Source organism: Poromitra crassiceps (genome assembly GCF_964638095.1).
Source record: "Poromitra crassiceps genome assembly, chromosome: 6".
NCBI lineage: Eukaryota > Metazoa > Chordata > Actinopteri > Beryciformes > Melamphaidae > Poromitra > Poromitra crassiceps.
The window spans coordinates 40089853-40104973 of NC_139627.1; positions in this window are offsets into that span (position 1 = coordinate 40089853).

Sequence of the window (15121 nt, forward strand, 5' to 3'; positions counted from 1 at the left end):
CATGTTCTCCCCGTGCCTCCCAGGGGTTTCCTTCATATAGGAACCCCTTCACCAAAAACATGCAATATCCTGGTTGCTAATGTGGTTCCTCCTCTGGTCATTAAGGGTGCCTGTTCAGAGGGAGGGGAACTGGTTGGAATAGCGTGAACCTCCCACGTGCTATGTCCTACCGGTGAAGCTTCCTCTGTCAGGTGAAAAGAAGCGGCTGGCTAACTGCCCATGTCTCGGAGGAAGCATGGAGCCAGTTTCGGCTCTCCCCAGATCGGCAGAGGGTGGAGTAGCAACCAGGATAAAGAAATTACGTTAGCACTAATGGGGGATAAAAAATCGGGAAAAAAATATTAAAAAAAAATAAGATTTGTGAGTTTGTCCATGTTTTGGGACCTATTGCACACTTTCATTTGACCCAAGGTTTTCTTCTATTTATTTATTTATTTATTTAATTTCCCCCTCGCTGCAAGATTTTTTGGGGGGCGTTTTCCTTTTGGAAGATGCTTTTATTGATGACACTAGACAGTAGACACTAGACACTAGACAGTAAATAAGCTTCACTTGATTTGAAACTTGACTTATTATCTGCACCTGCTCTAGGTTATTTAACTGTCACTTTGCCATCTCTGCATGTTGGAAGATGCCAATTTTAAAATTGGTCTGTCACTCATATCAGTTTGCCTGGCTTCATACTGCTTTGTTTTTTCCTCCCTTCTTTTTGGACTCTATTACATAAACTACAAGTTGGCACTGAAAGGCAAACCAGTTAAACATTTATCAGTTTGACATGTGGGTTTTGCAGTTGGATAACCATTAACGGTTATAACTGCCAGCTGTACAACCCTTTTCAGAGGCCCCAAAGGCACTGCAAAATATTGGTAAATGGTAAATGTAAAAATATTCACTACAATACTCCCATACTCATACAATACTCATACTAATACAATACATACAATATTCACTACAATACAGTCAATTGCCTTAACCCAATGAAGAGAGTTGATTGATAATGTTTTCTAATTAACTGGTTTGTCTGGTAATTTACATGGGTCATATCAAACTGACCTGAATTGTGTTGCAACTTGTTCTACTTGCATTGGCTGTGTTTCCCAACAAATAAGCTTCTTAAGGAGTTAAGAAGCTTCTTAAGGAGTTAAGAAGGCTCCAAAGAAGTGTTTCCCAAACGTCTTCTTAACAGCCTTCTTAACACATAGCTAAAGAAGGCTCTTAAGAAGCATCTTAACTGGAGCTGTCCAAAATCTCGATGTGAGCGCTAATAAGCTTTTGGGAAACGCAGCCATTGTGTGTGAATGTTAAGCAGTTGGCCAAAGGTTAAAAATGTGTTTGGTTCAGATTCAGTACTTCTGTTCTACTGAAGTGCATGTGCCTTATGTTGTTACAAAAGTTGGTAATATTATTGCTGCCTGGTATAACCCTGCTGAACCTACTTTATGTTTACCAGTGTTATTTATCAACATGTGTTTTGAGCGTTTAAGTTATCGGTAGGCTACCTTGAGTTAAGATCGTCTGAACTAAAAGTGTATGTGACATTTTGAAGAAAATTAAGTTATGTTTTACACACAGTACCAAGACTAACGTCAACCAATTCTCTACTTCTCCTAAATGCATTTTAATCTTGTTTATCTGTCACGTCCGGTTGACCTTTTTAACAGCACTGCTAATTTGCAGGCTTTTTGTAGTCTTGAACTGTGTTTTTGTAGTGTGCATAGAAGTTGCAGGGAGTAATAGCATTTCAGTAATACAGTATGGTGTTTTATGCCTGCTATACTGTTACATTAAGAGTAGGTTTATGAATAGCGAGGTAGACTGTATTAGTACTTTGAAGTTTGACTTGCATTTGTTAACCACTTGCTGCCGCCTTTTTTGTTGTATCCTTGATTTTGTTGAGTAAAGTTGTGTTCTCAGTGGCCACCCCTGCATCTAGATAAAGCTTTGTAAAGCATGCTCTATGTCTTGTCTGAATGTCCTTGCTCAGTATCACACACAGCAGAACTGTCTGCATGAGCAACAGATTCCAGGGTGTGTCTTATCACAAGATACTTTACATGACTCCCCAAATATTAGCCTGGGTAAACCCATCCCCCACGTGACCTGCTCTCAGACCTGTTCTCAGGAACTGAGAGAGCAGGTCACGTGGGGGCTGGGTTTACCTAGGCTACCCAAATATAGCCTACGCAGTCACAGTGAAGCGATGAGATGTCACAGTTCAGAACAGCACAAGTTCCCTATTTCCAGCATCATGCTCACAGACCGTTATATTCAAGTTGTTGCTGTGACTACATAAGTGGAAAGAAAGCAGCAGCTGGGAAGGTCTCAGTGTTATGGGACTTTACTGGTTAGTGAAAGGGAGGGTTATTTATTTAACACAAGACCCAGCCTAGTCCCACTGAAGAAAATAGTCACTAACTGACAGACGCAGAACAGGGAAGGGAGGAGGAAGGGCACTGTAGGGCATCACCATGGCAACAAGGACTGTGTCAGACTATTTTGGCCACTTTCCAAGGTACTTTCCACGGGGGGGCTTATAAATAACGCCCCCACTCTTAGCGCTGTGGCAGTAGCCTACTGCAGCAGCACCGCAGCAAAGTGGTCAAACTACTTGAGTAAACAACTGTAAATCTCTCGATTTCTGCTCATGGGGGTAACTTTCACACATGTTCACTTCATTCTTTGAAACTTTGGCCACGTTTATGACTACATGTAGTAAGATCATATATGTGATACAAAATAAAGAGAAGCATAATGGGGCCTCTTTAAGTAGGACTTGTTAGGAGTAGTCTTTTAAGAAGAACAAACAAGATACACAGCATGCTACATCATGATGGTGCTGTGAAATGTATTTTTTTTTCTTTTTTTTTCTAACTTTTTTTTTATTGGTGATAGACAGAAACACAATTCAGTAGCATGAGAGCATGTACATTGATCTGTAGCAAATCAATACATAAATTAATTTATATCATCAAAGCTCGAAACATAAGAAAAAAGGACAAACAAAACAAAACATTAACTAAACATAAGACAATACCAAATGAGAAAAAAAGGGGGGGGGGGGGTTAGAGACTCGTCAGGGGCTTAAAAATGTATTAGAAGTGAGTAATAAGTTATGGGTATACCAGCATATCTAATGGCTCCCGTTGAGAATGTTTATATTGGATCTACACACCTTTGCATAATGAATATACATACATATGACCACACTTATAGGTGAAAAATACACCACCACAACCATTCAGGACACAAAGTTGCAACTATCCCACGATCACTTAGTTAGATTCTTAGTGTTGAGTATGAAATGTGTCTTCTGCCTCTCTCTCATCCTGCTTGTCCTCTTCAGGGGGCGGTGGGCAGCTTTCCCCACAGCGTCCGGGGACAGACTCCTTAGTAGGACACACATATAGATAACCCACCTGGGCCCTATAGGCACCGAAGGCATGGGGAGAGTGCCAAAAGTGCTCCAGGTGGGAATCAAACCCAGGACCTTCTTGCTGTGAGGTGGCAATGCAATTCCACTGTGCCACAATGCCACTTATGAATTAGGACTAATTATTATTATTTGCAAGAAATTGCAACAAATTTGAGTTGAGTTGAACTGAAAACATGTAGTCTTGAGTTTCAGGTGGTGCTGTTCCAAACGTCTCTGTTGCTTTGTGGTGTTGTGATGTTCTTTAGCTTTGGTGATCTGTATTCACTTCACTTAATTTAGTTTCACTTTACCCCATTTCACTTCATTTCACTTCACTATTACGAGGGACGCTTCAGTTCACTATTACATAGGACGAGATGGGAATTGGGAATGAGAATGGGTTGATTGTAAACAAAAGTCTATTAAGAACACCCACCATGTGCTTTACACCTGCAGTAGCTCCACCTGGTGGTAAACTCTTCAGTCACATGGTTTTACAAACTAAATGTATAGCAATGGTAAGGTTTTCCTGCCACACTGCCATAAGTTTGGACCTCCACCACTTTTCACTGTCATTGCCATCAATGAGTTCTATGTCTAACCTTTGTTCCATGGGCCCAGGCATCCAGCAACAAACAGCAGTGTTTTGGGATTCCCCTTCCAACTGTTGAGTTTCACACTACACGTACGTACAGGATGAATTCGCCTCTGAGAACAGTACTACAAACACCTTTCTTGTGGGGTTTTGTTTTGTTTTAGTAGAACACAAGTATAAAGAATTGAACAGACAGCTCATATGTTTTCAACAATTAACTTGTGTTAAACTATGCTGTTAGGTTACTTTTTCCAATAATCTCAGGAAGAAAGAGAGGCGTACAGAGAAAACATCAACAGAGCATCAAGGATCATCATAAAATTACATCTTATGTCAATTACCTACCAAATTCACATACAGACCAAGTGTAAAGTAAACGCATTGAGTAACTAAACCACAGGGAAAAAAATAAAACATAATTTAAATGTGTTAATACAGATACATTATACAAAGCTGAATGGGAGAAGAAGCGAACTACAAACACCTTTGTATGTAGGATACAAGATGGACTAATTAATAGAGTAAACAAAACTAATTGAGAGCATTGATATCCCAGATATGATTGGTGTATTGGGTGTTTATTTACAGTGCTATGAATGCTGTGGTGCATCACTTCTAACCATTTCTTTCCAGATATGCTTCATATCAGTGAGCCATTATAATACAGTAGGCTATATTTCGATGGAAACACTCTGCAGGCCTCTAGTTGACTTTTACGTGAATGCAGTTTACATAAATATCTTCTCCCTGTACCTTGAAAAAGGATGATAGAACAAGAATGAATGTCTCCGTTTACATCAATCTATTGACAAGTAATTGGGAATCGTTTTACTCCAGTTTGCTATTATGAATTTTAAATTAACTCCAGTCCTTATAATTCTATACATTGTTTACACTTTCTAAAATGTCATTAATTGTAATAATTACAATATTTACCATTGCTGTAGTGGGAGGTGGAATGCCAGTTCTGTAAAAAAAAAAGGAGAGATTGATGTTGGGGCAGGGTTACGTTGATACAATCCTGAAATTTAGATGAGCATTCCATCTATGTTATTCATATTCTTATACTCCTTGTCACCTGTCTTTATTGCTCACAATATTTCAAGAAGCTAAAGTGAGGTAGTAAGTGCTGAGTGAATGACTACCAGAGGCAAACCAGACCTACCCCTGTGCTTTGCGGGCTCTTAGACTGATCCAGCAAACCACAACGATCAAAACGATCACAAATAGACCAGCAACAACTCTGATCACAATCACCAGCATCCAACTTGTTTCAGCTGCTGCTCCATCATCATCAGCATCTGTAAGAAGAATGTGTATAAATCAGCCATCTAGCTCACTAAAGCAGTAATGCAGTATAGGAAGCTCAAAATACACCATGTAAATACTGAGTTGTGCTTATGTGCACACATTATGCAGCTGTGGTTTGGGAGGTCACAATGAAGCAGGAAGAGACCACAGCCATCCTGTAGCAGAGTCAGTCACTGTGGGGTCTCAGTGGAGCGTGTGACGCATCTCTAGAAAGTACCTGTACTTGTGCCAGTGCATGTTCAGGCATGGCTGCAGCTCTTATTGTTTCGAGGGGACCGTTTGCAGCAGGTGATTAAGTATTGTCTAGACTGGGTGGGTGCACCAGGTGTGCAGATGTGCACTGAACATGAACATTGCATTTTGCACTGTGCAGAGTAGGATTATTGTCATTCATGTGTGTAATATAATGAGAGGTTATTGTCAGTTATGCTATCTTTAATCATCCCACATTCTCTATTCTCATTTATAGCCAACTTTTTTGTAACCCAATCTGCAGCTGCTATGACCCAATGTATCATGGGGTTTATTAGTGTCGGCTAATGTAAATATTGTATTCGCACACCTGTAATGAGAAGCTCCCATTTCTGCTCCCAGATTCCATCACGGGTGGTGGTCTCGCAGGTATAGTTGCCTGCATGAGACACCTGTGCTGCTCTGATGATCAATGCATAGAGTTGGCTGTCTGTGCGAGACATGTTTAATTTGAGGCTGGCGGCTTCAGAAAAGTTGTGAAATCGTCCCTCTGAGCTGTAGCTGAACAGGCGAGCCTCATCCTTCATCCATGTCAGCTGTGTGAAACTACTCAGAGATTGGTTTCTGCATGGCAAGGTCACTGTGCTGCCAGCCTGCTGTGAGATGGGGTTTCCATCTGAAACAGAAATGCGATAGAGTTAATGCCGCCTAAGCCCTGTCAATATTATGTTCAGCTTCATGCTGCCTGCTCTTACATGGTGAGAAAAATAATAGCATACTAAAATCCATACATGTATTTCACCTGTGTGTGAGAAAGTCCAGCTTATGCACCATATCAGAGACAATGTCCTGGTCATGACCCAATTTCTAGAAAAGTCCGCCATTCCACCTTCAGCATTACTGAAACAAAGACAGTTGAGTTTTGGTTTGAACATTATGTTTATGCGAGTTGACATTGTGTGTTAAATTCTTACAACAGCCTACATTTTTTTTATGCTGTTGTTGGGATGTGTGATTGGGCATTTGTAGGGAAAGAGATTAGTGCCATTTGAATTGCTTAAACTTAAATTTGTGGTGTTCATATTGAACCATCTGAACATTTCAGCATTTAACATGGATTTGTTGAATAAATTAATATGAAAAATGTAATTCATAAGGCACAGTTTCCCTCAGTCAGTTTCAAATAATAATGCTGAAAACAGCTATACTGTAGCTGTTAAACAATACAGCTCTCTGTAATGTAGCAAACTGATCATGTGCCTCCTATGCATACGAGTAGCAGGTAGGAGACCATTTTCAACTCTTTCACCAAATGGAGAGAAGGCTTGATCATTCGCTGTTGGGATGAATACATCACAGTGTCACGGCTTGTGGTTGGCTAAGAGTGTTATAGGAGCAGCAGCTGCCTTCCAGTCAGCATTTAGGAAAGAAAAGTCCTATGTGCCCAGAATGTTGTATCAAGGAAGGTGAATCTGAATGAAGAAAACTGAATTTGAATGAGTAAAACTGAATTTGAAATTACGTCTGAAAAAAATGTCTCGTTACATTCAGTTTCAAATTGTAGCCTACGTTACATGTACAATTTTGGAATTTATTTATTCAACAAATCCATTATTTCACAATTCAACAGTTCCCTATGAGTATGAAGAAAAACTGATGTATTCAATTCAAATGCAATATCTGCAGACACTAATCTTTTTCCATACCATGTGACCCAGTTACAGTATTATTGTAATAATAGCCACTTACTGCACTGTCTATTTGCTTTAGATAGGCAAGTTCCCGAGCACGCAGCCAATGATGCAGTCCAAGATTACTGGGGCAAAAACGAGAACATTTTAAAATATGAAAACAAGTAAAATCTTAACAATAAGACCTAGGGGCCTACTACTAGTAGGCTACTCTACTGTGTTAGATTTAAAAAAAAATCAACATTCTAGCCCAACTTGACCGAGGGTAGCATAGAGAACATTAAAAAATAAAATAATAATGATAATAATAAAACGATGAAGCAAAAAAACTCACCACTACACTGTATTAGTGCATCAATATGAATAATACTGTTGAAACACATGAGAAATAACCTACCTAAGCCATCCGCCTTAGCCCAGAAAAAGGAAATGGTTTGGTAACGCTTTAGAATACAGCCCGCAAATAAGCATGTAGTTAGAGTATAACAACGGGGTTTAGGGCTGTAGTTATAGTCCAACTACGGGGTTTAAGGAGTGAATTATAAGATCTGTACTTATAGTCTAACTACGGGGTTTAAGGAGTGTAGTTATAGTATAACAACGGGGTTTAAGGAGTGTAGTTATGGTATAACAACGGGGTTTAAGGAGTGTAGTTATAGTCTAACAACGGGGTTTAAGGAGTGTAGTTAGAGTATAACAACGGGGTTTAAGGAGTCTAGTTAGAGTATAACAACGGGGTTTAAGGAGTCTAGTTAGAGTATAACAACGGGGTTTAAGGAGTGAAAAAATACTTTAACTAGAGGGTAACAAGATCTGTACTTATAGTCTAACTACGGGGTCGCGGGCTGTATTATGAAGCAGGGGACAAATGTTTGTACTTATAGGCTAATTACGGGGTACCACACTGTACTTACAGGGTAACTACGGGGTTTAAGGAGTGTAGTTAGAGTATAACAACAGGGTTTAAGGAGTCTAGTTAGAGTATAACAACGGGGTTTAAGGAGTCTAGTTAGAGTATAACAACGGGGTTTAAGGAGTCTAGTTAGAGTATAACAACGGGGTTTAAGGAGTCTAGTTAGAGTATAACAACGGGGTTTAAGGAGTGTAGTTATAGTCTAACTACACTCCTTAAACCCCGTTGTTATACTCTAACTAGACTCCTTAAACCCCGTTGTTATACTCTAACTAGACTCCTTAAACCCCGTTGTTATACCGTAAATTCCGGACTATAAGCCGCACCTTTTTTCCCATTTTTTGGCCTTTTTTGGCCCCTGCGGCTTATATAACGGTACGGCTTATCTATGGATTTTTTCCAAAAAAAAAAAAAAAAAAAAAAAAAAATCTCTCTTTTTTAGCACTCTTCCTAACTATAAATCCACTTCTGTTTTAATTTCCTCTCTTGCCCTCTTTTCACCACACTGTATGACACTGTATGACACTGTATGACACTGTATGACACTGTATGACACTGTGTGCACTGTAAATAACAACACAGGTGGTGTTGTGTTATGTTGTTTTGTTGAAATGTTAATAAATGGGAGCATTACTATGGTAATTAAACATTAAAACACAATAAAAAAAAAAAAAAAAAAAAAAAATACCATTAAAACACCCGCGGCTTATAGTCCGGTGCGGCTTATATAAGAAAAAAATAGTCAACTCTGCAGGTGCGGCTTATACACCGGTGCGCCTTATAGTCCGGAATTTACGGTACTCTAACTACACTCCTTAAACCCCGTAGTTACCCTGTAAGTACAGTGTGGTACCCCGTAATTAGCCTATAAGTACAAACATTTGTCCCCTGCTTCATAATACAGCCCGCGGCCCCGTAGTTAGACTATAAGTACAGATCTTGTTACCCTCTAGTTAAAGTATTTTTTCACTCCTTAAACCCCGTTGTTATACTCTAACTAGAATCCTTAAACCCCGTTGTTATACTCTAACTAGACTCCTTAAACCCCGTTGTTATACTTTAACTACACTCCTTAAACCCCGTTGTTAGACTATAACTACACTCCTTAAACCCCGTTGTTATACCATAACTACACTCCTTAAACCCCGTTGTTATACTATAACTACACTCCTTAAACCCCGTAGTTAGACTATAAGTACAGATCTTATAATTCACTCCTTAAACCCCGTAGTTAGACTATAACTACAGCCCTAAACCCCGTTGTTATACTCTAACTACATGCTTATTTGCGGGCTGTATTCTAAAGCGTTACCAATGGTTTCTCGATACAGGAAAAAAAGAATTGAGCTGAGCTTGGGCAGGGCGCACTTGTGACATTTCACTTGAGGATGAGGATGTGATCTTTACCTTGTTTCAATCATGAGAGACCAGAGGGTAGAGTTTTAACAAGCAAGCTTTATTCAAGTATGGCAGAGCGATAAGATCTATGGCATGGGACAGTATGGCACTAATTCTGATGGCATGGCAGCATGGCGACGGCTAGTTCTTTGGCGTAATGACTCCGCGCTGAGATGCCTCTCTTCTTGCGGCGAGAGAGGGCATCTGCTCGGACTAGAATAGAGCAGAATCAGGAGTCAAGACATTGGGGATGGCCTGGGGAGGTGGGTGGGTCGAAAACGCAGCTTTCAGAGAATGGGATGCGATCAGCTCGGGTACAACGACCAGAAGATCAAGGAAAGAGGACGATGACCCACGGAGCATGGCTATAAATACTGCTACGTCATAGCCTCGGCACTGACGACATTATCGGCGTCATATAGGCAAGTGCGTCACGCGGACGTCACGCTGGGATTACACTTGTGCTCGTCACACTAGGATTACATGAGGGAGGTGAGGTCACTAGGATTGCGCGTGGTGCGAGGCAGCGTGTCTGGTCTTCATCTTGAAACTAGGTCGAGACCACCATTTCAATCATGAGAGAACAGAGGCCGTATGCTTCGACTCTCGGAGCCGCTGCGCTCCTCGCGGGGGCGTGCGTTTGCCTCCTCCTGCGCCCCCGAATACTCCTGCTCGGGCCTGGAGCGCTCCCCACTTCGCCCCTCGCGAGCCTGCGAGTTTATTGCTCGTCCTCGCGCAGGCCCCGCTTGCGCGCTCTCGTCGACGAGATCCGCCGTCCGAGATGCACTCTGTGCCGTCGGAGCCTGCTGCCGTCTGCCCCCCGTCTGATGAGCGCACGGGGCTGGCGGCTGGGAAGCCTGCTGCATCCCGTACCCGGGCTGGGATGTTTCGTTGTGCATCTCCTCGTCGGCACTGGATGCCCCGACCTCGAATTGGAACTGCGCCTCGAGGTCCTCGACTTCGTAGCTCGACATGCTGAGAGAGCGAACGGGGGTGAGTGGTACCGCGGAGACGAATGGCTTGATGGCAGGATCGGAAGGAATGAGGCAGCTTGAGAATGGCGAAACACAGCTTTCAGAGAAGCGAAACGCAGCTTTCAGAGAATGGGATGCGATCAGCTCGGGTACAAATGGCTATAAATACTGCTACGTCATAGCCTCGGCACTGACGACATTATCGGCGTCATATAGGCAAGTGCGTCACGCGGACGTCACGCTGGGATTACACTTGTGCTCGTCACACTAGGATTACATGAGGGAGGTGAGGTCACTAGGATTGCGCGTGGTGCGAGGCAGCGTGTCTGGTCTTCATCTTGAAACTAGGTCGAGACCACCATTTGTCACTGACAGTCTGTAGCAAAAACTGAGCACACTGTCATGTGAAGTGCAGACCCCACACTGCCATAACTTGCATATTCATTGTATTCCAAGTTTTGTACTGACTCCATGCTATGGTTCTATCCATGGCCATCTGACCTGGAAGAGTTATTGAAGGTCAACACGTGTTGAAAAGTGGTGGAGACATAAGGGCTCATATGAAGGGGGGGACATTTTAACCGTCTTCAACATATTGATGTCAAACATGGTGGGAGTTTGAGTTGAGGTCACCTAGAATGAGTCAACACTGTGCTCTAACTTCACCCGTGAGGTGACTGTGACATACTTTTACCATAGATGACCTCCTGCACCGTTTGTTAGTGTGCCGCAGTGTGACATGAAACTCATACGTCTGCCCCCCGCCTGTGCAGCGGAAGCAGAAGACAATGGACAGGCATTATGCGACACCCCCTTCATATGCGATTTTTGGCAATGTAGGTTACAGCTACTGAGGGGATCAGTGTTGAGTAGACAATTACGACGAGGGAAACAACAGCGCATCAAAAGGGCCGGCTAGTCTACTACAGTCGACAATACAAAGATATTCCATCCACCATATGTCACTCAAACTGTTTTGAAGTGACTGCACTTGTGACTGCAGCTGTGTGATGTACTACAGCTGATCTTCAACAAGAGCCTGAGTCTCCAAAAGGTCCCCGTGATGTGGAAAATGTCCTGTATAGTTCCGGTACCGAAAAAGCCAAGACCCAGTGGCTCCAATGACTACAGGCCGGTAGCTTTGACGTCCCACATCATGAAGACCCTGGAGAAACTCGTCCTGGAGCAGCTCAGGCCTATGGTCAAACCTTCCCTTGACCCCCTCCAGTTCGCCTACCAGCCCCGACTGGGAGTGGAGGATGCGGTCATCTACCTTACCAACCGCGCCTACGCCCACCTTGACAACCCGGCCAGCACTGTGAGAGTCATGTTCTTTGACTTCTCCAGTGCTTTCAACACATCAGGCCGGCTCTACTGGGTGAGAAGCTGACAGCGATGCGAGTGGATGCCCCCCTGGTGGCCTGGATTGTGGACTACCTGTCTGGCAGACCACAGTATGTGCGCCTGAAGAACTGTGTGTCAGACAGAGTGGTCAGCAATACGGGAGCACCACAGGGGACGGTCTTCTCTCCCTTCTTCTTCACCATCTACACCACGGACTTCACCTACCAGACAGAGTCGTGCCACCTTCAGAAGTTCTCTGATGACTCTGCGATAGTGGGATGTATCAAAGATGGTGACGATGATGAGTATCGGGATGTGGTGGCCAACTTTGTCACTTGGTGTGAGCTGAACCACCTGCAGCTCAACGTGTCAAAGACAAAGGAGCTGGTGGTGGACCTGAGGAGGGTCAAGGCTCCGGTGACCCCCGTCTCAATCCACGGGGTCAGTGTTGACATTGTTGAGGATTACAAGTACCTTGGAGTGTACATTGACAATAAACTAGACTGGGCTAAGAACTCTGATGCACTCTACAAGAAGGGGCAAAGCCGTCTCTACTTCCTGAGACGGCTGAGGTCCTTCAACGTCTGCCGGACCATGCTGAGGATGTTCTACGAGTCGGTAGTGGCTAGTGCCTTCCTGTATGCTATTGTGTGCTGGGGCAGCAGGCTGAAGGCAGCAGATGCCAACAGACTCAACAAACTGATCCGTAAGGCCAGGGACATTGTGGGGCTGGATCTGGGCTCTCTGACTGCGGTGTCAGAGAAGAGAACGTTGTCCAGGCTACGCTCCATCATGAACAATGACTCGCACCCACTCCATGACGTGCTAGTCAAACACAGGAGCACGTTCAGTGAGAGACTGATTCCACCTAGATGCAAGACGGAGAGGCACAGGAAATCATTCCTGCCTGTGGCCATTGGTCTATTTAATGCCTCTCTTAAAAGAGCACCTCGGAGACGCTCAGTCTCCCTGAGACTGAGCCAGCCGATAGGTTAACTGTGCCTGGCTGAGCCACGTGTAACGTATAGGGCAAGCCGACTTAATATAAATCACGTGCAATATGTGCAATATGTCACAGGCAATAATGTTAATTGACACGGAATGTATACTATACTTACTCTACGTATATGGTATTTTGCTACTTAGACATTCTACTTATTTTGTGCTTTTGCTTCTATCGCATTACTAGTTATTCTACGCTATGTTGTGAGGTCTCTAGACCATAGTTCAAGCAGAAGGCCATTCGTGCATAATCTAATCCGATCACCCCTGACGTCAATCAAGTTCTAGTATGACGTGGTCAGTCAAAGTCTTAGTATGACGTCCGTAATGACGTCAGATATGACGTCAGTTAATTCTCATATATATAGCAAGGGTTCTACGTCACCTCTCTCTCTCTGGCCGATCATAACAGCAGCAGCTTCACAGCAGTCCATCTCCCTTGAGCCCTCCTCCGGAGCGTTGTTTTGCCCATATCCGGAGACCGAATCAGCACCCTCAAGCCTTCTCTACCCGTGGAAATCCAACGCAGATATTCCCCGCATATTCCTCAACGCTTCCCACTCCATTCCCGGCATGTCGAGCTCCGAGCCAGAGCAGTCCACGGACAGCGACAGCAGCTCAGCCAACGAGACCCCGTTCCAGATCGGCCACGGTGCGTTATTGCTTTCCGAGACGTCTGATGAAGACGTTGGCGAAGCGGCCGGACCACAGGCCGCCAACGCAGCCACGATGAAAAGGCCCGGCGCGCGTTCCCGTGGCACGGGGCGCGCCACTGCGACGGCCCTTGGAAGGAAAGCAGATGACGAAGTGCCGCGTGCGCCCGGTCGCCCAAGAACGCGTGCGAGCGTGCCAGAGGGGGAGGCCGCTCGGCGTGGACGTGCGAGAGGCCGCGGACGAAGATCAGCAGAGGCAGCCGCTCCGAGAGCGGGGAGACGCCGGGGAAATACAGGCCGTGGGGCCACCGCGAGACGCCATGTCCTTCCTGGCCGCACTGACCTCCAGGCCGCCGCCCCGGAAGCGGAAACGGCACCATTCGCAGCTCCGCCGAGCCGACAGGGGTCGTCAAGAGCCATTCTGCTGTCCCCGCTAGATGCTAGCAGATCAGTGGATGCTCGTCTGAGGGCCCTGGAAACCCCCCCCCCCTTTCCCCCCACGTTCGCCACAGCCCAGCCAGTGCAGCAGCCGATCCCGCCCCCGCCCACGCAGCAAGCCGACGTGCTCCTCACCACCGCCCAACCCGCCCAGATGAACACCCTGGCGTCCGCCACGCCCGCCATCTCATTTGGTATGCCTTTTGTTTCTCCCTGTGCCGATGTGTCTCCCAGGTTGAGATCCCAGATTTTGAAGGGCAGAGACATCAATTTAGTTAGCATACTCCTGCGCCCACCCCCGCTCCCGCTGCCCGCAAAGGACCCGCCCCCCACCAAACAAGAAATATTGATTTACATTGCTTTGAAAACACCACATGTACTGTAGGTGTCCCTCGTGTTTGATTAAATAAAGCGAGTTGATCGACAATCTACCCGGTCTGCGATCCGATCATCCCATCTTTAAACGCCCACTAATAACAATAGTAATAACACAAAAAAGGGCCAAGCCGAGAACCCCTAAGCCACTAAGTCACCAACCCCTAAGTCATCCCCTAAGCCACCAAGTCACCAACCCCTAAGTCATCCCCTAAGCCACTAAGTCACCAACCCCTAAGTCATCCCCTAAGCCACTAAGTCACCAACCCTAAGTCATCCAAGTCCAGCGCCAAGTCGGGAAGTCACTAAGTCACCGAGGCCAAGCTGGGAACCCCTAAGCCACTAAGTCACCAACCCCTAAGCCACCAAGTCACCAACCCCTAAGTCATCCACTAAGCCACTAAGTCACCAACCCCTAAGCCACCAAGTCACCAACCCCTAAGTCATCCCCCAAGCCACTAAGTCACCAACCCCTAAGTCACCCCCTAAGCCACTAAGTCACCAACCCCTAAGTCATCCCCTAAGCCACTAAGTCACCAACCCCTAAGTCATCCCCTAAGCCACTAAGTCACCAACCCCTAAGCCATCCCCTAAGCCACTAAGTCACCAACCCCTAAGCCACCAAGTCACCAACCCCTAAGCCATCCCCTAAGCCACTAAGTCACCAACCCCTAAGTCACCCCTAAGCCACTAAGTCACCAACCCCTAAGTCATCCCCTAAGCCACTAAGTCACCAACCCCCCAAGCCACTAAGTCACCAACCCCTAAGCCATCCCCTAAGCCACCAAGTCACCAACCCCTAAGTTCATCCCCCAAGCCA